This window comes from Anastrepha obliqua, chromosome 4 (genome assembly GCF_027943255.1).
Source record: "Anastrepha obliqua isolate idAnaObli1 chromosome 4, idAnaObli1_1.0, whole genome shotgun sequence".
Classification (NCBI taxonomy): domain Eukaryota; kingdom Metazoa; phylum Arthropoda; class Insecta; order Diptera; family Tephritidae; genus Anastrepha; species Anastrepha obliqua.
In genome coordinates this window covers 95,097,820-95,122,594 of record NC_072895.1, presented here as the reverse complement: position 1 = coordinate 95,122,594, position 24,775 = coordinate 95,097,820, and the positions used below count along the sequence as shown (strand labels likewise).

The 24,775-nt window shown below is 35.0% G+C and overlaps 2 non-coding genes across 2 annotated transcripts; both read left to right on the top strand.

Moving 5' to 3' along the window:
- The first annotated feature begins 15,402 nt into the window (after window positions 1–15,402).
- On the top strand, window positions 15,403–15,484 carry Trnal-aag (transfer RNA leucine (anticodon AAG)). The gene has a single exon. It is a non-coding gene; the product is annotated as a tRNA-Leu (tRNA).
- Window positions 15,485–18,893: 3,409 nt separating this feature from the next.
- Window positions 18,894–18,975, top strand: Trnal-aag (transfer RNA leucine (anticodon AAG)). The gene has a single exon. It is a non-coding gene; the product is annotated as a tRNA-Leu (tRNA).
- The last annotated feature ends 5,800 nt before the right edge of the window (window positions 18,976–24,775 follow it).

The window sequence follows — 24,775 nt, the reverse complement described above, 5'->3', positions numbered from 1 at the left end:
GAGCGTTTGTGTCCATTCGGACGTCATGACCCAGCCAACGTAGCCGCTGGATCTTTATTCGCTGCGCTATGTCGTAAAGCTCATACAATTCATCGTTCCATCGCCTGCGATATTCGCCGCTGCCAATGTGCGAAGGTGCAAAAATCTTACGCAGAATCTTTCTCTAACACTCCAAGCGTCGCTTCATCGGATGTTGTCATCGTCCAAGCTTCTGCGCCATACGTTAGGACGGGCGTGATGAGAGCCTTGTAGAGTGTTAGTTTTGTTCGTCGCGAGAGGACTTGACTGCTCAGTTGCCTATTCAGTCTAGAGTAGCACTTGTTGGCAAGAGAGATTCTGCGTTGGTTTTCAAGGAGGATGGTTCCATATGTAGAAGTCCACGCATGTGGGGAAAGTTACTGATCGCCATTCACTTGGGAGTGGCCAGGAAGATTCTTCTGCATATGGTTCAAGCAGTTCACAACGTCCGGGATTAGCCCACGTATCCTCTGGGTAGCTTCCGAACACCCGTTCCGGGAGTGAGCTAACGTGAGAAGGCGAAGCATTCCAGGATACCTGGTTGTGCGCTGGGTTTGGGACCCGCCACTTAAAAATCCCCCCAATGAAAAGATTAAAAAAGCCTTGGATGAGAAAGTTTATATCTAAATCTCATAAATTAACTAATTCGAGACAAACATTTTTTGTGTGTCAGTTTATTGCTTTCTGGGTTGGCTTTGCGAATAATTTTTTCATAGCTCAGATATTTAAAATTACTTACATAGGTAAGCCTGGTAAGAGTTAAGAGCCTTGAATGAGAAAGTTTATATCTAAATCTCATAAATTAACTAATTCGAGACAAACATTTTTTGTGTGTCAGTTTATTGCTTTCTGGGTTGGCTTTGCGAATAATTTTTTCATAGCTCAGATATTTAAAATTACTTACATAGGTAAGCCTGGTAAGAGTTATCTATTTATTATACTATAAAACCAAATACAGGGTTGTAAGCCTTATTTGAAGCAGACGAAAAGCTCAATTTTCTGAATGAACTTTTTTCGTACCATTTTTTTATTATCTTTGACTTGATACCTCGAGTCACACTGAAGATGATATTGTATGAAGACCTAGGGGGACTAATAAATAAGAAGAAGGGTTAAAAAATAAGCTCTTCAACGTACTCAATGGCTTCGTAGATGTTCCAAAAGTTGGGTATTTAAATAAAATCTAGCTTAAGCTTCCACTAACTTTGAATGAACGAAGAGGTGAAGGAAGAAGTTCTTGATAGACTCCTCAAAAAATGTGCATTATTATCTAAGCAGCTTTCCCTTAGGGACCTTTCACAATTTCCGATCCTCCATCAATATCTGCTCACCATATTTTAGACAATTTTAGGTCTTCAATATTTGATATTTTTATTATTTTTATATTTTGCTTGAATTTCATGGAACATTTTCCAAGTGCACCCTGTCTGCTCTGACACTTTCCACTTCATTAAGTGTCAATAGACTCAAAGTGCTTTTACGAGTATCACAGCCGGCCAATCGCATTGCATCACGAACGTGATTATCGGCGTATCGACCGCAAATTGTCAGTGAGATGACCGACCGAAATGAATAGCGCAGCCCAATCAACGCAGTTTTATTTTAAGTTTTTTGGTAGGCTTTTTTTTATTTTTTTTCAGCAGGTAGATACATACAAACATATGTTGCGTGACAATAATAAAATATCGTGCCTCTGTTTTTTTTATGAATAAAAATTATAATGTAATTGAGTTTATTATGCATAAACTGCGGATTCGATTAAAGAGTACGGGAAGCGAAATGCAAAATAAACAAATTGAGTTTATTAAAAATATTTTTGTCATTGCTCTGCAAAAATTAAATAAACTTTAATAAATGTTTTTTAAATGCCTGAATTTTATTTTTTTATTCATTCAAGTTTAAAAGTTTCTTGCACAAGAATGTCTTTGTTTGTTAATAAAAGTGCTAAAAGATGTTTCTTCTTATTTTTTTATTAATAGGAATTTCAAAATATATTTTGAGTGATTTTTTTCACTATTAAGAATTTTAGAAAATATCTGAAGTAAATTTTTTTATTAACAAAATTTTAAAAAATGGTTCAATTTGAGTTTAAAAAATATTTCATCTTTAAAAATATTCTCTACTTCAACTTTACTTATAATAAAAAAACGAAATGAAACTTTTTAAAAATATTTGCTTTTAAATTTTTGTAAAACAGACTAATATAATTTTATTATTCCAATTAAATATTCTATTGATCGAAAACTCGAAAAATATTTCAAAACAATTTTTTATTAATAAAATATAAACAAAAATATAAGATTATTTGTTAATAAAAGTTTTAAAAATAAAAAAAATAAAGTTTTAAATTTATGTTTTTTTAATAAAATTAATAAAAACTCGAATCCATTTGTTATCGAAAGAGTTTGCAAAACTTTTACAAATTATTTTTTTTATTAATAAGAATTGTTTTGAATAAAAAAGGAAATTTTTTATTACAAACTGAAAAAACAAATATTAAAAGAAAAACTTTTCTTATAAAGGTTAAAGGTTAAGTTTCAAGGGCCGGTGTTGATTTTGAATAAAATACAATTTTTTTAGGAAATTATTGTCATTTCTCTTTATTATGATAATATTGATATGGCTCAATTACGCGTGGAATAAAATATCGGCCAAATAGGGGCCGCGGTCTCGGCGGCACACCTCCATCCGATGGTCCAAATTTTCGATGACGTTGAGGCATAATTGAGGTTCTATGCCGTAAATGTGCCGAATTATCTTATCCTTTAGCTCTTGAATTGTTGCTGGCTTATCGACGTACACGTTTTCTTTCAAACAACCCCAAAGAAAGAAGTCCAACAGCGTCAAATCACCTAATCTTTGCGGCCAATTGACATCGCCGCGATGTGAGATTATTCGGCCATCAAATTTTTCGCGCAAAAGAGCCATTGTTTCGTTAGCTGTGTGACAAGTGGCACCGTCCTGTTCAAACCACATATCGTCCACATCCATATCTTCCGATTCGGGCCATAAAAAGTTCGTTATCATCTCACGATAGCGAACACTATTCACAGTAACTGCCTGACCGGCCTCAAATATGGCCCAATGATGCCGCCGGCCCATAAACCGCACCAAACAGTCACTCTTTGTGGGTGCATTGGTTTTTCGGCAATCACTCTTGGATTATCATTCGACCAAATGCGGCAATTCTGCTTATTGACGAATCCACTGAGGTGAAAATGTGCCTCACCACTGAAAATGATTTTCTTCGAAAATTGGTCATTCACTGTTGCCATTTCCTGCCACCATTCTGACAATTGACGACGCTTGAAATGGTCAAGAGGCCTTAGGACTCAAGAACAATTGTTCCTTGTAGGCGTGTAAATGCAAGTATTTATGCATAAAGTTCATCAACGACGAGCGTGAGAGGTGCAATTGTTGGGCACGACGACGAGTTGATGTGGACGGCTCTTCAACCACACTATCGCGAATAGCAGCAATATTTTCTGCAGTACGAGCTGTACGAGCATTCACTGGTGTTTTCACATCTCCTACAGACCCGGTTTGCTCAAACTTTTGCACAATTTTTCCGATTGTACGCACATTTGGACGATTAAATTGACCGAAAAAATCACGAAGTGAGCGAAATGCATTTTGATTTGAACGCCCGTTTTCATAATACGCCTGAATAACTTTAACGCGTTGCTCGATTATGTATCTTTCCATAGTTCAAATGGAGTTAGTCTGGAATTAAAAAATGTCAAAGGAAATGCAGAGAAAACTTGACGTTTAGGTGTGGTTTACAATCAACATCGGCCCTTAAAATTTAACCCCCCTTTATAAGTATACTAAAAAATATTTACACTAAAATTTTTTTTTAATAAATAATTTCAAAATACTTTTTAAAATTTTAATTTTATAAATTAAAATAAATATAAATTATAAAATTTTATAAATATAAAAAAATATTTGAACTACGTTTTTTTAAGTAAAAAATGGAAACTAAATTTAAAGAGATATTTCTTTTTCCTATTAATAAAATTTCAAATTAGTGCTTTTGTTTAAGGATTTTCAGAAAATATTTTAAACTAAAATTTGTATTATACACAGTTTTTCAAATACTTTAAATGAGATTCTTTATAAATAGAAATTTTGGTATTGCAATTTAATAAAACAAATTTAAATGAAAATAAAAAAAATTTCCTCCAATTTTGTTCTATTTATAATATTTCAAATTTTTTTTTATTTTCTTTCTTCCGATTTTGTTTTATATATTGTATAAAATTTAAAATTTTATTTTTAAGGATTTTAAAAAATTATTTTGAACTAAAATTGTTATTTACACTCTTTCTTAAATACTTCAAAATCACTGCTTTATTAACAAAAACTTCAAAATATGCAATAACTTTTCAAATATTCGAAAATAAAAATAAAATAAATTAATTTTTTTTTATTAACAAAATTTAAAAAAAGTTTCCCAAATAGCATTTTATTAATAGGAATTCTAAAAAATATTTCCATTAAATTTGCATAAATAAAAATAAAAAAATAAAATAAAAAAATTAAAGAAAATTTTGTATTAACAAAAATGCAAAACAAAAATTTCAAATTACGTTTTTTATTATTGAAAAGTAAAAAAAAATTCAAATATTTCATTAAAAGGAATCTTAAAAAGCTTTTTATACATATTATTTTATAAATAAAAATTAAAAAAATGCCGAAACAAATTTTGTATTGTATGTATTAAAAAAATTTTTTTTTAATTTATTTATTTTTAAAATTTATTTTATTAGTGAAAATTAAAAAAAAAATTGTATTAACAAAAATTTAAAAAAAAATTTGGTATTAACAAAAACTAAAAAAAATTTGGTATTAACAAAAATTAAAAAACAAAATTTTAAATTAATTTCTTTATTACTGAAAATTACAAAAAATTCAAATATTTCAAATATATTTTTTATAAATAAAATTTAAAAAAATGCCTAAAAAAATTTTGTATTGTATTAACAGTTTTTTTTTTAATTTTCAAATTACATGGTTTATTAGTGAAAATTAAACAAAAATGTTTGAAATATTTCGTTAATAGGAATTTCAAAAAATATTTCAAATGCATTTTTTCTAAATAAAAATTCAAAAAATAATAATTTAAAAAAATTTCGTATTAACAAAAGTTTCGAAAAAATTTTCAAATTACCTTTTGTGTTATTGAAAATTAAGCCAAAAATATTTGAAATAATTTTTTTTAAGTATTCTAGACCCAGTTTCTAATAGTACAAATAAAAATGTTTGTTTAAAATTATAGTTTCTTAATGAATTAAAAAATAATAATAAATAAAAGAAGTTTTTTTCAAATAAATTTTCTTATTAAATGCTTTTTTTTTAATATTTCAAATAAATTTTTTTATTAACAAAAATTTTGAAAATTATTTCAAATTTTATTATTTATTCAAATCTTACGAAATAATTCACGAATTTGCTATTGCCAAAAAGAATAAAATTTAAACTAAAAGTTTCACTTTTCAAAATTTAAGTTTAACTTTCTCAGACCTAAAACCGTAATTAGTTTTTATTTTTTCATCGTATCCGCAAAATGCGCGCGCATCGTAAACGGAATTTTATGCTAAGTTTCCACCGCAGCCGCTATCGTGTTCTCTGCCGCTATCGTGTTCTTAGCGCAAACACGAAACAAAACTCCTGTCAAATCCCATACAAAATTAAAACACAACTCCATACCTAAACTCACTTTCAAAGCGTGTTTTGTGGGTTTGCGTCTAATTTAAAGCGTGTTTTGTTGGGTTTGCGTCTAATTTAATTATTAAGTGGTGGCAATGTTGCTCATTTTCCTCATTTATTATTGCATTCTTATCGAAATATGGCAACAATGATTGCAATTTGTCTTTGATTGACGGCCGCCGTAGCCGAGTGGGTTGGTGCTAGATCACCATTCGGAATTCACAGAGAGGTCGTTGGTTCGAATCTCGGTGAAAGCAAAATTAATAAAAACATTTTTTAATAGCGGTCGCCCATCAGCAGGCAATGGCAAACCTCCGAGTGTATTTCTGCCATGAAAAAAATCTGCTCATAAACATATCATAAAACAAAATGAAATAAATGTATAAAAAAAAAAAAATTTTTTTGTGATTCGAACCAAGGATTTCGGATCGGAAGCCCACATTGCTAGCCGCTGGGCTATCGCGTTGTGCTGTCACCGCAAAATAATGTATCATAAATCTGCTTACCATACCAAAGACCATACACTTTGCAAACACATTTCGGTGGAAACAGTTGACAGTTCTCCCAAACACAACTCCTGCAAACACGGTGTTTGCTTTTGGTGGAAACGTAATATTAGCAGTAATTGAACCTTCAGCTGCAACTTACTATTGTAACTATTCCTCGCTGTGGCAACGCCATCTCGCACCTACTCACTTTGCCGTTTCTCAGCTGCAGTTGGCTTGGCAGTAGCGAAGCGTTGTAGTTTCTTGGTATTTTAATGAAACCGCAAAACAGTGTAATTCTTGTTGGAACTTTTTTTCCATTGCCTACCTACCAGCCATCATTGTTGCTATTTGGTGATTACTGCAGGCAATACTTTTTTGTTTTTCTTGTTGCTGCTGTTTTTGTTAGACGTGCAGACCTGACGTTCGTATAAATGACGACGGCACACCGGCGGTTTCTGTTTGGGTTTTTATTACAATTTCTAATTTTATTGCGGTGGAATTTTATATGTTAGTATTTTTGTTGTGATGTGTGTGCGTGTTGTTGCTGTTAAATGTGACTTCCTCCTAGCAAGCGGATGTTTGCAGGAACAGTGGGACGATGAATTAATTGTAGTGAGATCTGAGTGGGGGAATTCAAATGTGTTTCAGGATTTTTCTTCGCTGTTGTGTTAAGGCGAAGTTTTTCCTCAGAGTAGAAGTGGAGTCGAGAATTCTAGAGTTTGTTATTCCTCTTTTGCTCTTCTTTAAAATATATTTCTTTTCTTTAAAAAATATTAAAAATTATAATAAAATTAATTTAAATAAAAAATTAATAAAATAAAACTATAAATATTAATAAAATGTAATGAAACTATATTATATTTTATTAAAAAAAATAAAATGAAACTAATAGATCCGTAAAAAAAATAAAAAGAGAAAAACAATTATTATACAATAAAAAAATTAAATAAAATATAAAACAGAACAAAAAGAAAAAAGTAAAAATAGAAATAAATTAAAAAAAATAAATAAATTAATTAAAAAATTCTAAAAACAAAAAAAAAAAATTCAAAAAAAATAGGGTAAAAAATATTAAAAGTTAAATATTATTAAAATATGCATTGAAGCGCAGAGTCTTGTTGGAACGTCTTCTCGTTTATTCGATCAAACAAGAAGTGAAAAAATGTCTGATTCAATGATCTGACATAATTGACATTTAGTCTGTATAATATAGGTGATGCCAGATTTGTGATATATTATCCATTTCAACAAATATAAAATACAGTTTATTTAAATAAAAAAATAAAATAAAAGAAAAACAGGAAAAAGAAAAAAATTAATGAAATAAAATTAAAATAATGAAATTTTATTATATTAAAGAAAATAAATGAAAATAAATAAAAATGAAAATAATAAACCCATAAAAAAATAAAAAGCGAAAACCAAGTAAGTTAAAAAAATAAAATAAAATGTAAAACAGTAGAAAGAGATAAAAAGTAAAAATAGAAATAAATCAAATTATATAAATTTAAATAAAACGCAATAAAACCCATAAAAAAAAAAAATAAGGTAGAAGAATAAAAAATACTAAAAATAATAAATGAAAACAGAAAAGAAAAAACAAAATTAGAAAAAAAAGTAAAAAAAACAAATTCAATTAAATAATTAAAAATAAAAACAAAATTAAAAAAAAAATATGTATAAAAATTAAGAAAGTAAAAAGGTAAAGAATATAAAATGAATAAAAAAAATTAAAAAATAAAAAATAATAATAAAGCTATAAAAAGTAATAAAAGATAGGTATATATGTATATAAAAATGAAACCAATTGAAATTATTTTAAATGGAATGAAAATAAAAAAACCAAAGAAAATTTTAAATAAAGAAAAAATATTTTATTAATAAAAAAAATTAATTTAAATTAAAACAATTAAATTAAAAACAAAAATATCAGATTATTCATTAATTAAAAATTTAAGCAGCAATAGAGTTAGATAAGATAAGATAAGAGTTTATTAAGTAGAATAGAATAGAGTTGTTTTATGAATGAAAATTAAAAAAATATGTTAAACTTATGTTTTGTAATAAAATTAAAAAAAAGTTCACAACAATTTTTATCAAAAGAGCTTACAAAACTATTTCAAATTATTTTTTTACTAATAAGAAATTTTTTAAATAAAAAAAAATTTTATAAATATTTAAAAATAATATTTACTAAAACACATTTATACCAAAACTAGTTTTTAATAGGAAATTTAAAAATATTTTTCAAAATAATCTTTTTAATTAATTCAAAATTTTATAAATAAGAAAATATTTTTTATAAATATTTTACAATTGTTTATTTTACAATAAAAATATTTTTTATAAATATTTTGGAATATTATTTACTAAGAAACATTTAAACCGAAATTGTTTCTTCATAAAAATTTTTAAAAATTTGTTTGACAATAATTTTTTTTTAATTAATGCAAATTTTATAAATAAAAAAATATTTTTTGTAAATATTTTATAACTATTTTACAATAAAAATATTTTTTATAAATATTTTGGAATATTATTTACTAAGAAACATTTAAACCAAACTGGTTTTTAATAAAAAATTTAAAAATATATTTCAAAATAAGTTTTTTAACTCATACAAATTTTACAAATAAGAAAATATTTTTTATAAATATTTTTTTGTAAATATTTTTTATAAATATTTGATAAATATTTTATAACAAAAAATAATTTTAATTTATATTTTAAAATAATATTTACTAAGAACCATTTAAGCCACAATTGGTTTTTAATAAAAAATTTAAAAACATGTTTGAAAATAATTTTTTTTAATTAATGCAAATTTTATAAATAAAAAAATATTTTTTGTAAATATTTTATAACTATTTTAAAATAAAAATATTTTTTATAAATATTTTGAAATAATATTTGCTAAAAACCATTTAAACCAAACTGGTTCTTAATAAAAAATTTAAAAATATGTTTCAAAATAAGTTTTTTAATATTTTATAAATATTTTACATTTTTTTATAAATATTTTAAATAATATTTACTAAGAAACATTTAAACCAAAATTGGTTCCTAATAAAAAATTTAAAACTTTGTTTCAAAATAATTTCTTTAATTAATGCAAATTTTATAAATAAAAAAATATTTTTTGTAAATATTTTAAAATAATATTTACTAAGAAACATTTAAGCGAAAATTGGTTTTTAATAATAAATTTAAAAATATGTTTGAAAATAATTTTTTTAATTAATGCAAATTTGAAACAAAATTTCAATTAATTTTATAAACCAAAATTTAACGATATATGTATATTTATCTTTATTTTTTTCTATTAATAAAATTTTAAATTATTGTTTTTGTTTGAGGGTTTTAAGAAATTATTTTAAACCAAAATTTTTTATATACACTGATTTTTAAATGTTTCAAATAAAATTTTTTATTAACAAAAATTAAGTACATTTTTGATTAACACAAATTTAAAAAAATATTTCAAGTGAGTTTCAAAAAATTCAAAGCACATTCCAAATACATACATTTTTTTAACACAAATAAAAAAAAATATTTCAAGTTAATTTTAGAAAATTAAATAAAAATTTAAAAATGTTCTTTTAAACTCAATTTTTTATTTTAAAATATTTCAAGTTTAATTATAGTTTATTAAAACAAAAATTCAAAATATATTTGAAATCAAAATGTGAAATATTAAAACTAAAAAAAAAACAAGTAAAACCAAAATAAAAATAAAAGCCAATTAAAGAAAATTAAATGAAATACATGTAAAATGAATCGGAATAGAATAAAAAAAAGTAAAACCACGATTTCTCCATTTACTCCCCACCGTGCAACCGCATTAGAAATTTGTTTACTTTGCAGGAATTTTACTAATATTGCAATTTGCCACAAGCGTTACCCGGCTGCCATGGCTGAAATACGCAAACACTTGTCTATAAAAAAGCAAAAACAAACACTAGAGCTACTAGTATACACACACACACACACATGGATGTATTTCCATTGGTTGCATGCATGTGTGGCATATCCAAGTATGTGCATGTATTCGTATGTGGCACATTTATGCGGCACGGCAATCGTTTCACATCAGCCACCCAAACGGGCAGGGAGACCAAAAAGCGTAGTCGCCAGCTTGGAGTGCATCGTTTCGAAGGTTGTGCGACTAGAAAATTTATACACCCGGCCTGGCCGCGCATAAATTCGCAAATGTTTTTGTTGGCACAATAGCAATTGATGCTTTTGTTGTTTTTGTTTTTTTTGTAGAAGTGGCGCATTTGAATTTGAATTTTAAACGCATTTTCCTCATATGCCACCCTTTGTTATTATTTTGCTTCTTTCACTTATTTAGTGGCGGCATCATTGTTGTGTGATTGATAAAATTGCCTGACACCAAGTCAACAACAACGACAACAAAAACAATAACAGTGCTGTTTAACAATTTTCCTTTTTTTTTATCGAATTGTGCGAATGTTGCAACAATAAAAATGCAAATTTCGATCTTACTTTGCATTTGTCGCTGTAGCATTTTGAGTTTATGTATTTATGTAGATTTTTATTGTGCATTATTTTTATTGAAAATATGTACGCCAACAAAGGGGCTCGCGTTGGAAAAACAAGTTTTTTGAGAAAATTCTTACGAAAAAAAAAAAAATTATTAAAAATTGTCTACCCCTTTTTTATGTCTTACGGCATTGCATAATTTGACGTTCATTTTCTTGTTTTTTATGCACAAATTCATTTCTGCTTGATCAACAAGTTTTAAGTAGATAATTTAAATACCGCGTCGTGGCGGCAAATGAGTCGTGCCTTGACACGGAAATATGTATAGGAAGAGATTTGTTGACAGTCTAGACAGTAGTTAAATTTTCCCAAGCAACTTAACCCTTAACACTTTATAGGGCTCTCGTCATCCCCGCACTATCGTATGCCGCAGCAGCTTGGACGATGACAACATCCGATGAGGCGTCCCTTGGAGTGTTTGGGAGAAGGATCTAGCGAAAGATTTTTGGACCTTTGCAAGTTGGTGATGGCGAGTACCATCGGCCATGGCTGTATGAGCTTAATGAGCTGTATGAGCTTAATGACGACATAGAATTAAGATGCAGCGGCTACGTTGGCTGGGACATGCCGTCCAAATGGATATAAACGCTCCGGCGCTGAAAGTATTCCATGCGGAACCAGCTAATGGTAACATAGGAGGAAAAATGCCACCTCTGCGTTGGCAAGATCAGGTGGAGAAGAACTTGACTTCATGTGCCTTTGTGTGTCCAACTGGCGCCTGTTAGCATGAGAAAGAAATGACTTGCGCGTTTTGTTAAACTCGGCCAAATTGCTTAAGCGGTTATGGCGGTAAACAAGAAGAAGAAGATGGACTACCCTGTATGTAGTTAAAATTATATAACGCCTTGATCAAAAAGTTCCTGGAAGAACCACCAGGGGACGCTCTACGTTAAATGATTTGAAGAGCTTGCGAGTCCATCGAGGATATCGAACGTTGTGACAGGCCGTCACCATCGAAAACTGATGAAAACGTCAATAAAGTGAAAGAAAAGTGGATCAATAAGCACAAATTAACCATCAAAGCGCTGACAGAGGACTTGAACATTGCTTACGGATCCGTTCAGGACACTTAGTTAATTATTTCGGTTTGCGCCGCATTGTTGTAAAGCTGGTCGTTGATTCGAAAGAAAAGGAACTGCGTCGATGTCTCCAAAGACATATTTTCCAAGGCTGAGTCCAACCCAACATTTATGAAACGCATCATTACTGGAGACCAGACGTGAGTTTAGGAGTAGGACACACCAGCCAGATATCAGGCGGGTGAGTGGAGAGCTTTGAGTCGAAAAAACTACGTCGATTGCAGTCAAAAAAGAAAATGATGCTCACAGTTTTTATGGATTACAACGGAATTGTACACCACGAACGAGAGAAGGTCCGACAGTTAAAAAGGACAATTATTTGGGCACTAGGATTTGTGGGAAAGCGACTCATGGATTTTGTACCAAGACAATGCACCGTCGCACAGTAACATCATTATTCCTGAATTTTTGACCAAGTACGAAACGAATACCATCCAACAGCCATCGAATTCATTTCATGTGGCTTCCTGTGATTTTTTTCTATTTGATCGAGTCAAAAAACCACTACTTCGGCGTTTAAACAGCCGAAAGAACGCTCTTCCCGCCTCAGAAAGGCAGTGATAACTCAGCGGACAAATACGATTTAGAGCCGAGTATACCTTCGGTAACAACAGATGAAGTGTTAGGTACACTGAACCGTATTAAAGACAGAAAGGCCCAGGTCCAGATGGTATACCTAACGCTGCCTTTAAGACAACTGTACATACGAAACCACACCTTTTTGCGAATTTGTACGAAACTGGTCTTAGAGAGGGAACTTTCCCAAATAGATGGAAGATTCAACGACTTGTGCTGCTCCTCAAACCAGGAAAGCAACCTAATGAACCATCAGCATACAGATCGCTTTGTATGCTCGATACGGTGGGAAAGGTATTCGAACGTATCATATGCGACCGAGTACAAGTCTATCTCGAATTCCCATCTGGTCTATCGGACAATCAATATGGTTTTCGAAAGGCGAGACCAACGGTAGATGCAATCAGGACTGTGACAGACGTTGCGCACGAAGCAATCAGTACGCATATGAAGTACTGCGCTATCATTACACCGGACATCAAAAATGCATTCAACCCTGCAAAGTGGGGCAACATTTTAATGTCTCTCAAAGAACTAAGTGTACCGGGTTATCTACTGTGCATAATTCGTATTTACTTCACCAACAGAATTCTGCCATACGATACAGACTGTGGCCAAAAAACATACCAAACTACTGACAGGGCTCCCCAAGGATCTGTCCTTGGTCCAATACTTTGGAATGTCATGTACGACGGGGTCCTCAAACTAAAACTACCAGACTATGCTACTATTGGAGGCTATGCAGATGATATTGCGCTTGCACAGATACATAGACCAGCTGGAAGCAAAAAGCAATGACGCAGCAGCAAAGGTGAGGCTATGGTTGGCAAAATCCTGATTGGAATTGGCAGCCCAAAAAACCGAGGCGGTATTCTTCAGTGGGCGGAGAAAAAAGGAGGAAATAAAACTACTCTCTAAGGAGTCGATTAAGTATCTTGGTTTGATAATAGACTGGCGACTTAGCTACAAGCAGCAACTATCTGCAGTAAGCGCAAAAGCTGATGCTATTAATTGAGCGAATGTTGCCTAATATTGGCGGCCCACAAGGCAGCCTTTTGTCTTATCGACGGTTGTAGACTCCGTAGCTTTTTACGCTGCCCCGATATGGGCCGGAGCTAAAACGTCCAGCATACAATATGCAGCACAGGTACTTCGCCGAAGTGCAATAAGGGTGGCTTGTGGCTACAGAGCGGTCTCGAGAGACGCAATAGGCGTTATTGCGGGTAAACTACCAGCTGACAGTCAGGCAAAGGCATTGGCAGGTGACGGGCTAAGCCGTCATTAGAAGAAAAAGCTGAAGAGAGACTGGATTCGATAGAAGAATGGCAAAGCAGATGGGACTCGTCAACTAATGGACGTTGAACTCATAGGCTTATTTCAAATATTAGCCAATGGGTGACCAGGAAACACGGAGACGTTGACTACTATCTCACTCAAATACTGAGTGGCCACGGTTGTTCTTTGGAGTACCATCGATTTAATCTGGAGGACACCCAGTTCTACCCAAACTGCAACAACGCAATAGAAAGTGCGGAACACGTATTCTTCTACTGCGATCGTTTCAGAGAGGAGCGCCTAACGCTTGAAGCACTTCTAGGTGGTCAGCTGAGTCCGGAAAATCTAATCACTAAGATGATCGCATCCAATACTTGCTGGAATGCGGCAACAAATTTTGCAACAATGATAGGGCTATATCTCCAACGCGCAGAGTGTCAACGCAACACGCAGCGAAGAATTCAGCAGCAGCTTTTGACTGGAGGTAGACTGCCTACGAACTGACGACAAATCACAGACGCCTGACCTTAGTGCTCAAGGCGGTATCAAACTACGACGTGTCGGTAATACCTACGACACCTTTTTCGATGTTTCATTTGCTGCAGAACCACTTATGAAGTGAAAGCAATGGATACTATCGATGGCGTATATCCTCCATACGCCCATGTAAGAGGATCCTGGATGCAGGTACCTGTTGTGTAAATAGACATAAACGCGGCTTTACCTTGACGAAATGTTCCCACGGTCCCAGGGTGGAACTAAGCCGATAAGGAGGGTTGTTGTAGTGTTAGTGGGAGCATGACCCACATACCACTGGTGCGACGGCACCTTTGATGATGTTTCTGATATTTTGATTTTAACCTCCTTAAAAAAAAAACAGCCGAAAGGAAGTAATGGAAAAATCGAAGACTGCTCTGATGGCTATACCGAAAATAGACTTCCAGAAATGTTTTGAGCGCTGGATCACACGCTGGCATAAGTGTGTTGCAGTTGTTGGGGAGTACTTTAAAGGCGATAATTTGATTTTTGCGGAACAAACTTTTTATTTTGAACTTTCTGAATGTACACCGGGAACTTTTTGATCAAGGCGGTATGTATAGTATGTATGTATGTATAAGAATAAGTAATACATTCATGTACATGTAGGTAGTAACAAGAACTGAATAAAATTAAAAATTATATTTTTAAAATTCTATATCTTTCCTGCCCACAGCTGATTGGTTATCTATCAAATGGATAGTTAATTGATATGACGTCATTAATTAGTACCTGCGTGTGAATGTACACATGAACAAATGGGCGAGTACGATTGCCTCACATGTATCTATGGGCACTTAAGCAAATAAATTGAAAAATGAAATTCCTAAAAATAATTACGAAAGCAAATACCCAGCGACTAAAAAATGACGTAAAAGTCAAGCGAACTGAAAGCAGCCACACATTCGTGTAAATCTATCGACAGCACAGCGACAAGTAATTGACCAGGCGTTCACTTAGCGTTTGACGACCGCACGCTTATCAGCATATAAATGCTTGAGCTGGCCATACATATATACATATACACACATAACTTATATATATACCTGCATATATAAATCTGTGTTTTTGTGTGTTCATTGTCACTTGGCGCCGCCACAATTGCTGGTTTTCCTGCCTGGGCGCTTGCACACTCGCCAACTGTACGATAATATGGTAGCGTGGCCGAGCGGTCTAAGGCGCTGGTTTAAGGCACCAGTCTCCTCGGAGGCGTGGGTTCGAATCCCACCGCTGCCAAGAAGATTTTTTGTAAAAAGTTGTGTGATTTGAGGATGAAGAAAAAAAAATAAAAAAATTGGGTTGACTTGTTTACTTCTTTCCAGTACACTTTGCAAAGGTTTCCGAGGTTTTGAGATTGTTGAACGAAATTTTGAAGCTGTGTGAATTTTTTATGCTTTTCTCTTGCGTTAGTGGCGAGCATTATAGCCTAGACATAAGGTGGCGTTAATCGGGATTAATGAATTTAATTCGAAATTATCTCAGGTATTAATATTTTTTTATTTTTCCCTCTTATTTGAATATAAATTCCTGCAAAATATGTATGTCATAACATTAACGTAAACACGAACAGTCGTCATCATTTATTTTTGGCGCCTTATTTCTGGCAGCTTGCCATTTTGCCTATCAGCTGTTTATCTGCTCAGTGATTGGCAGTGCTGCCAAGTATCGAAACGAGTTCATGGGTGCACCATATAAGGTGTTTCGCATGCCTCATTCTGCATATAGGTACTTATATTCCTCTCTGTGATATTGCAGAGTACCAATACCACTTTGATCAAAAAGTTTCCGGAATATATTCAGAAAATTCAAAATAAAAATTTTGTTCCTCAAAAGTGATATTATCGCCTTCAAAGTACTCCCCAACAACTGCAACGCACTCATGCCAGCGTTTCATGCAGCTCTCGAAACATTTCTGGAACTCTATTTTCGGTATAGCCATCGGAGCCGTCTTCGATTTTCCCATTACTTCCTCTCGACTGTTAAAACGCGATCCCTGTTCCCTGTAGTGCCTTTTTGACTCAATCAAACAGCAAGAAATCACAGAGAGCCATATCAGATGAATTCGATGGCTGTTGGTTGGTATTCGTTTCGCTCTTGGTCAAACATTCAGGTATAATGATGGCACTACACGACGGTGTGTTGTCTTGGTACAAAGTCCACGAGTGAATTTCCCACAAATCCCTTCTTTTTTGGCGAATCGCTTCACGTGAACGTCTCATGACGCCTAAATAATAGTCCTTTTTAACTGTCGGACCTTCTCGCGGAAATTCGTGGTGTACAATTCCGTTGTAATCCATAAAAATCGTGAGCATCACTTTTTTTTGACTGAAATCGACGTAGTTTTTTTCGACTCGGAGCTCTCCACTCACTCGCCTGATATCTGGCTGGCGTGTCGTACTCCTAAACCTACGTCTCGTCTCCAGTAATGATGCGTTTGATGAATGTTGGGACTTCGCCTTGGAAAACACGTCTTTGGAGACATCAACGCGGTTCCTTTTTTGCATGAAATTCAGCTGCCATGGGACCAATGATCAACTTTACAGCAAAACGGCACTAACCCAAATCATTAACTACAGTGTCCTGAATGGATCCGCAAGCAATGTTCAAGTCCTCTGCCAGTTTTTTGGTGGTTAATTTGCGATTATTATTCAACTTTTTTTTCACTTCTTTGATGTTTTCGTCAGCTTTCGATGTCGACGGCCTCTCACTATGATCGAGCATATCCTGGATGGACTCACAATCTTTTCTGAATAGTTCATATCACTGATTAACGGCTTTTGTTGTTGATTTATCAGGGATCTCGTTAATGGAGAGATTTCAATGACCAAGAAATTAAGTTTACTGGGAGTTGGTTACAGATGCTACTCAAAATAGTTCTGAACTGTTAGGATTAAAGATAAAAGTAACTACGGGCTCGTTTTGAACGTTTCTACTACTGCGCTTCAAAGCCACCGAGCGTTGGTGGCTAGCAAAGACTTCTGTCTAGAAGGCATCTGCAGAATTGGATAGAGGAAGGGGTATCCTTACTTCTATGAACCTCACGATCCATCGTACGGCCGTCAATGTATAAGTGGCAGACGTATCCAGACAGACATATTCAATTCACAGTCAGTTCTCTAAGGACGGCGAGCCTTAAAACATCTGTGGTATTATAATTTGGACCGTATACAATTAGTTCTCTGTTTAATAGGGCGGGTCGATTTAAAAATCGCTCATTGCTCTGTGAAAATCGTATTCTAGAAATCAAAATAAGAAACTTTGCCGAAGGAACCATACCTCTAAAACGAATTCTGATGTCCTCCAATTTGTGTCGAACGACAAATCCCACTCTGACCTATTTAGAGTGCTCCAATCGAGTCCAAATGTATGACCGACCCCCACTAACTTTGGACGGCCGATTCACCCATGCCAGTGGCACACATCCTGGAACTCCCCTGGGGATTCCCCATATAATCATTTCAAAATATCACCATTTTGGCCTTTACATGAGAAAAGAAACTAAAAAGTTCGACCCAAATTGGGGGACATCAGAATTCGTTTTAGAGGTATGGTTCCTTCGGCAAAGTTTCTTATTTTGAACCCTAGAATATGATTTTCACAGAGCAATGGGCGATTTTTTTGCCTCCCCACAAATCGACCCGGCCTACTGTTTAATGATTGTGGATAACAGGGAAAGAATCTTACCATACTAGCCTTTCTATTTTTTCTTTTCTTTATAATGCTAGTTGAGGTCAATTAGACCCATTAAAGAGGCCTAAACTTTTTCCCTACCTCTTTCCTCCACCACTATCAGTAGATATCGGAGACTTTTACAATTCATTTTTATTCATTCGCTCGACGTTACTTAGGCGTGGTTGGATCTTAAGCAGCTCAAATATTTCAAAGGTTTCATAAAGCTGATTTCCTTGTCGTCTGCGAAAACCGCTCCAGTGAAATTTATTAAGTCTCTCAAACACTTGGAGGATCTTTTCAATGGATATTGCCATCATCCAAGTTCCAGCGCCATGTATATTAATAGGGAGGGTATGATGAAATACTTATAAAGGTTGGTTTTTGCTTGGCGCCAGAGGATCAGGCTTCTCAGTTGTCGCCTTAACCCAAAACTTGCTAAGAAAAATTCTAAGTTGGATTTCGAGGCTGTCAATTTTCAAGCCAAAATAATTCTTTACTATTTTGAAACTCTAACTACCTACAGCAGCGTGGATGCAGAGGCGTTCGTTGATGGCAAAAGGTGTACTTCGTACTAGTCTCGTTCTCCTCAAAGTCCATTTTTTTGACTTTTCTAACCAATTTATTCTGGTAAGTAAAATTATGTGAATTCTTTACGTCCGAAGTGCGTCCAATCACATTTTTCGAATTTTCCTTTTGTTTGATTTACTAAATTCTTAATACGAGAATCTTTAATCGAATGGAGTTTCAAACAATATTTTAATTTTTATGAATGTTATTGTAATAATTCTTTTAAAATGTTCGTCCCGAGTTTGATTCACTTGAAGCTGTCTATCAATTGGCTAACTTTCCACATCTAAATCTAAAAAAATATTCCATTCGCTGTTCAGTCAGACCAAGAATCAGCCTTCGAAATAGTTAGGAATCCGTCAGATGTTAGTGGCATACGGCTTCCCATTCGAACGATCGCTATAAGGGTAGCGTGGCCGAGCGGTCTAAGGCGCTGGTTTAAGGCACCAGTCTCCTCGGAGGCGTGGGTTCGAATCCCACCGCTGCCAGGAAAGTTTTTTGCCGATTTTTATTCAACTGCAATGAAAGTGTGTGGTGGAAGGTTTTATACAAATCTGTTAAAGCTAGAGCTTGCAATGAATTTTCCTCAAAATGTTTGAATATCGTGAAAATCTAGAGGGCATCCAGGGATTGAAGCACTTTTTGATGCCTGCTCAAAAGCACTGAAGGGCCATTACCTCAGACAATGGGTAATCCGTTGCAATAATTAGGATTCCAGCGAAGAGGATTTAGAAGAACTTCTCATTTCAGAGTTTGTAAGCAGATTATGAACGGATTGCAATAAGTGGCCAAGAATTATAATTCTTCTTTGGGCGACGAATCTGGGTATCTGTTGGGTAGTCTATGATATATCGGCTGCATTCGCTTTGCTTCCGCTTTGCGCTCTCATTCTAAGTTTCTGAGTTTTATTAATATCCTTGCTGCATGCTGTTTTACTGCTTCCCATTTCTCTTTTCATCAGCATTTGCGTTACAAGGTTATCTGTTGTGGGGACGACGCCGAGGACTTTTGCGAGCTCGAAGCGTTTTTTGAGGGTTATGGAGAAGATTCAATAATGACTACTTACGGTTGTGACTGATAACTAAGACAGCTACATCCGCAAGTGTAGCAAAGAAGAGAGAGCAGAGATGTCTGAATCTCAGCCTAACGAGAGCCAAGATGTGTGAATCTCAGCCCAAGTAGACAGGAGGAAAAGTTGCAGCGATGATTCCACATCTTCGTGCACACAGCTGATGCAGTAAGTACTCTAAGTAATACCAAGTCTCACCGCGTATATACCTAACGAACAATGTCCGAAAAATACATCCACAAAACACGAGAGTTATGGCTTTGTTAGCTTTAAAAGTTCCCTCGAGCGCCTTCGATCTACATTTCCCATTTGGGTACTAACTCAGCGCTTACTGAGTTGACGGAAAGCTCTTCTTTTCAGAAGCAGACCAGAGATTTTCAAGCGAATCTCATTCTTTCCATTTCGTGGGCAAAGCACCCTCGGCAGGGGACCGGGCTAACTCATCCATCCAGTAGTTTTCCGCAAAGTTACTGTATCTAGGAACCCTAATAAGTTGAATATCGGATGCGATCGATGGAGAAGTTAGGCATTCACAGACTAATGGGTTCCTTTGTTAATTTTCTCTAAATCTATTCGACCTGCGAAGAAATCTGAGTAGATCTTGTGGTGCCAAGTACCCAAGGTAGTTGGGGCCTCCAGACTCCATGCTCCTGCCGCCGAAGCGAGTGGATTGCCACTTGTGCGAGTTCCCCCTGGAGTAATCATCCTTTTGTTGTCTCCTCCCAGCCAGTTTGGTTCGCGGATGGCACACTGATTTTATGCCAATCTTGAGTCATCACACGAGTGTTGGAACCTCATCCATCTGGGAAGGCTACCCGTTTGATTCCAGGGCTTCACTATCAACCATCTGGGAGGCGGCCGATGGGAGATCAGGCAGCTCCTCATGGGGCCCTTTGAGTTTGATGCGGAGCTGCTCGCAAAATATTCCTCCACCCTCACCTTCAACTTCGAGCCATCTTTCTCCAAATACTGCATCACGCATACTCTTCCTTTGATCGCATGGATGATCAGCTCATGTGGGAGCCCGACGTCTATGGCTTTGTTTAAAAAAAGAAAAATTCTTCACAAATATCCTTCTGGTAATCGGCTGTAATGTGAAAGGTAGCCACGCCTAAACACATTCGCTACAGTGAATCTAAAATATTTACTTCCAAGGCAGAGTGACTTTCAATCTGGTTGCATGGCAAGTATGTTAAGTCGAATCTCACGACCGCTTGTGGAAGTAGAAGGAAGTACGGAGGCTCTTGCACTTTCTCGAGTTTGATCTTTGAAGAATTCATAAAAATTATTTTCAAAACACATTTTTCTTCTTTAAGTGGCCGCCCACTCTCATTTAGCCACTCCCTGTTTGCATTGACTAACTACCCATCGCAGCGGCGCAGCTGCATTTTCTTGCCACTTCAACCACATTTGCTTAAGCACGTAAGTCTGCGCTACTTCCAATGCTGGTAAGTAAACGTAATTGTAAGCATATTTTCTGCGCAATTTTATTGCATTTCAGCGGATACTCAGCTGAGATTTATGTGATCCTTGAATTTATTATGACCACATCTAAGCGCGAGTGGGAGTGGGGGGCCGCGGCGAGAGAATGTGGGAAAATGTGTGATAAATGCAAATTTTTACGCTGCTAAAATGAAAATTGTTCGCAGCTCACGTGCGCAATTCATGTCCATGAAGCAGCATCCCACCTCCACCATCTTCTTCGTACAACAAAAAAACCAAAACACCAAAAAACCTTTTTTTACCTGCACCAAATGGAAAATATAAAGATTTTAATAAATTTAAATGCAGCGTGCAATAGCTCATAAGGAAAAGTGCCGAATGTGCTGTTTCTAATCTTCATAATTTACTTACATTAAAAAGTCTAACGCCAGCACGCCTGAATGTATGCTAACACTCCTTAAACTCAACTGCTGGCAGCATTTAAATGCAAACCTTGGACTGGAGTAGGCTAATAAAATTTTAATAGCTTTCATGTTTTTACCGTTAGGATATTTGTGCGGTGCGCATTGGGCTTTTGCTCACTCACACCTCCACGACCAGCCGTCTGTTTCCGCAATCCTTTCATTGCTTTGCTATCCTCTTGCGCCAACACTTTCCTGATTATTTTTTATAAACTTTTATTTTTCACTTCCATTGTTGTTGTTGCTGTTGTTTTGGTTTATTGCTACCATTGTTCCAGCGATTGTTTTAACATCTGTTCTCTGTATGCCGTGGCTGGCTATTTCGTTCATTTGTGGCCATAAACATGTGTTTCCTGGTCATGTTTGCCGGCCTCCCGTTGTGGCTTTGAATTTTGCTTGCACTCTCTTGTTGTTGCTTGTTTTGGAATTTTCAATTTTATGATTTTCCACCCGAGTCAAGTATGACTTAATCCTTTTTTTACAACCGCACACAAATTTACTTGCATGCAGATGTGGTAGTAGGTGTGTTTTATTAACCATAAACAGCTCAATTTTATGTGTCCAATGCAAAATTTACTTTCCCATTCTCCGCACTTCGTTCAACAGCCGTGGTTATTTTGACGAAATAGACCATAAGCTCTAGGCAACGGTTGATAAAGGCATATCTAAATCAAATGTAAAGTGTTTTTGTTTTTTGACTAAATTTCAGTACCTAATTTATTTTTTACTTGCCTTCTCCGTTGGTTCCACCGCCGTAAGCCCATAAGGTGAAGATTTACTGTCGAGTATCCAAATATATCAAAAAGTAATTAAAATGCAATAAATGTGCTTACAAATATAATAAAATAATTTTACCACTGGAAATGTGCTATCTTATAGTCTTCAAAAACAAAAAATAAAAAAAAAAAGAAAACTAGTAGTCTACCTCAAGGCGCTGCTTTGGCAAATCATGCCCTAATTTCTACAATTTTTGGAATATTTGCGCTGAAGTCTCCTCTAAGCAAAGCTTACCGCTTTGGCAACCAAATTTGAGCAAATTACTTTTCTCTGAAAATTTGAGAAATAAAGGGTGGTTAAGTTTTAAGGGCCGGTGTTGATTTTGAATAAAATACAATTCTTCTAAGAAATTATTGTCATTTCTCCTTATTATGATAATATTAGTATGGCTCAATTATGCATAGAATAAAATATCGGCCAAATGGCCGCCGCGGCCTCGGCGGCACACCTCCATTCGATGGTCCAAATTTTCGATGTCGCTGAGGCATAATTGAGGTTCTATGCCGTTAATGTGCCGAATTATCTCAACCCTTAGCTCTTGAATTGTTGCTGGCTTATCGATGTATACCTTTTCTTTCAAATAACCCCAAAGAACGAAGTCCAACGGTCTCAAATCACATGATCTTGGCGGCCAATTGACATCGCCGCGACGTGAGATTATTCGGTCATCAAATTTTTCGCGCAAAAGAGCCATTGTTTCGTTAGCTGTGTGTCAAGTGGCACCGTCCTGTTGAAACCACATATCGTTTACATCCATATCTTCCAATTCGGGCCATAAAAAGTTCGTCATTACCTCACGATAGCGAACACTATTCACAGTAACTGCCTGACCGGCCTCATTTTGGAAAAAAACGGCCCAATGATGCCACCGGCCCATAAACCGCACCAAACAGTCACTCTTTGTGGGTGGGTGCATTGGTTTTTCGGCAATCACTCTTGGATTATCATTCGCCCAAACGCGGCAATTCTGCTTATTGACGAAGCCACTGAGGTGAAAATGTGCCTCATCACTGAAGATGATTTTCTTCGAAAAATGTCTGTCGCCATTTCCTGTCACCATTAACGACGCTTGAAATGGTCAAGAGGCTTTAGTTCTTGAGTCAATTGCACCTTGTAAGCGTGTAAATGCAAGTCTTTATGAACAATGTTCATCAACGACGAGCGTGAGTGGTGCAATTGTTGGGCACGACGACGAGTTGAGGTGGACGGCTCTTCAACTACAGTATCGCGAACAGCAGCAATATTTTTTGCAGTACGAGCTGTACGAGCATGCACTGGTATTTTCACATCTCCTACAGACTCGGTTTGCTCAAACTTTTGCACAATTTTTCCGATTGTATGCACATTTGGACGATTAAATTGACCGAAAAAATCACGAAGTGAGCAAAATGCATTTTGATTTGAACGCCCGTTTTCATAATACGCCTGAATAACTTTAACGCATTGCTCGATTATGTATCTTTCAATGGTTTAAATTGAGTTAGTCTGAAATTGAGAAATATCAAATGAAATGCATAAAAAAACTTGACGTTTAGGTGTGGTTCACATTCAACATCGGCTCTTAAAATTTAACCACCCTTTACATTAAAATGTAGAAGTAGTTCAGAAAGGATGCTCACCACTTAAGACTGCTGGCAAAACGCTGATTTCGAAGTTATCAGCATGCAAAGTTTTCAGCAGAAAGCATATACGGACATAAATCAACTCATAAATAAGCAGAGATTGGAAAAAGTTACAAGGTTTCTTCAGCATCTTCATAAACAAACACCCAACCTTTCTTCGTGTTTCACTAATTCGCAGTAACGCGAAGGAATTTTGATGGCCGTAAAGATATCCATATATCTAAACTAAACTTTAAAGGTAAGTCTCATCTCGGGTTTTTGTTGTTGTTGTAACAGCGTAAAATATTTTTTTTAAAGCGCAGTCCTTGGCCGAATATAAATGCAAGTAACTTCGGCAATGGAGAAATAACTGTCGTGGGTACGCATCTCGTTTTCATTTTCTGTGACATTTCGGTCACGTTTGCCTTGAGGTATATGCAGAATCCTTTGCAACACGCAACAAACACGATGAACGTTCTGTCACTGTCCGATATGTAGAATTTATTGAACATTTATTATTTTCGAAGATCCTTCAAAATGATGGCTTTTGGGAGAGAGTTTAATGTTTTTGAGGGTCTTTTCTATCGAGTTATCCACGAAGAACACCGGTATGAATCCTATGTTATGAGCAGAAGTTAGTTTATATCGGAGCAAACCCGAGAACAGCGCGCTATCCAATGAAATCTACTTCTACGCAAAATTAATTCCCGAGATCTTAATCCTCTGGATTACTACGTATGGGGCGTAGTTGAGCATGAAACCAATAACCATCCTTATAACACGAAGCTACATTTTCTTTGCGCTTTCCTGAGAAATAATTTGTGCAGTTTCGTTTAACAACTGTCAGGGGGATGCTGATGACCGGGTAGGAGCTCTCTGAGGCCAATTCAGTCCCCTTTCTGGCAAGCTCATCAGCAAATTAATTTCCCTATATGTT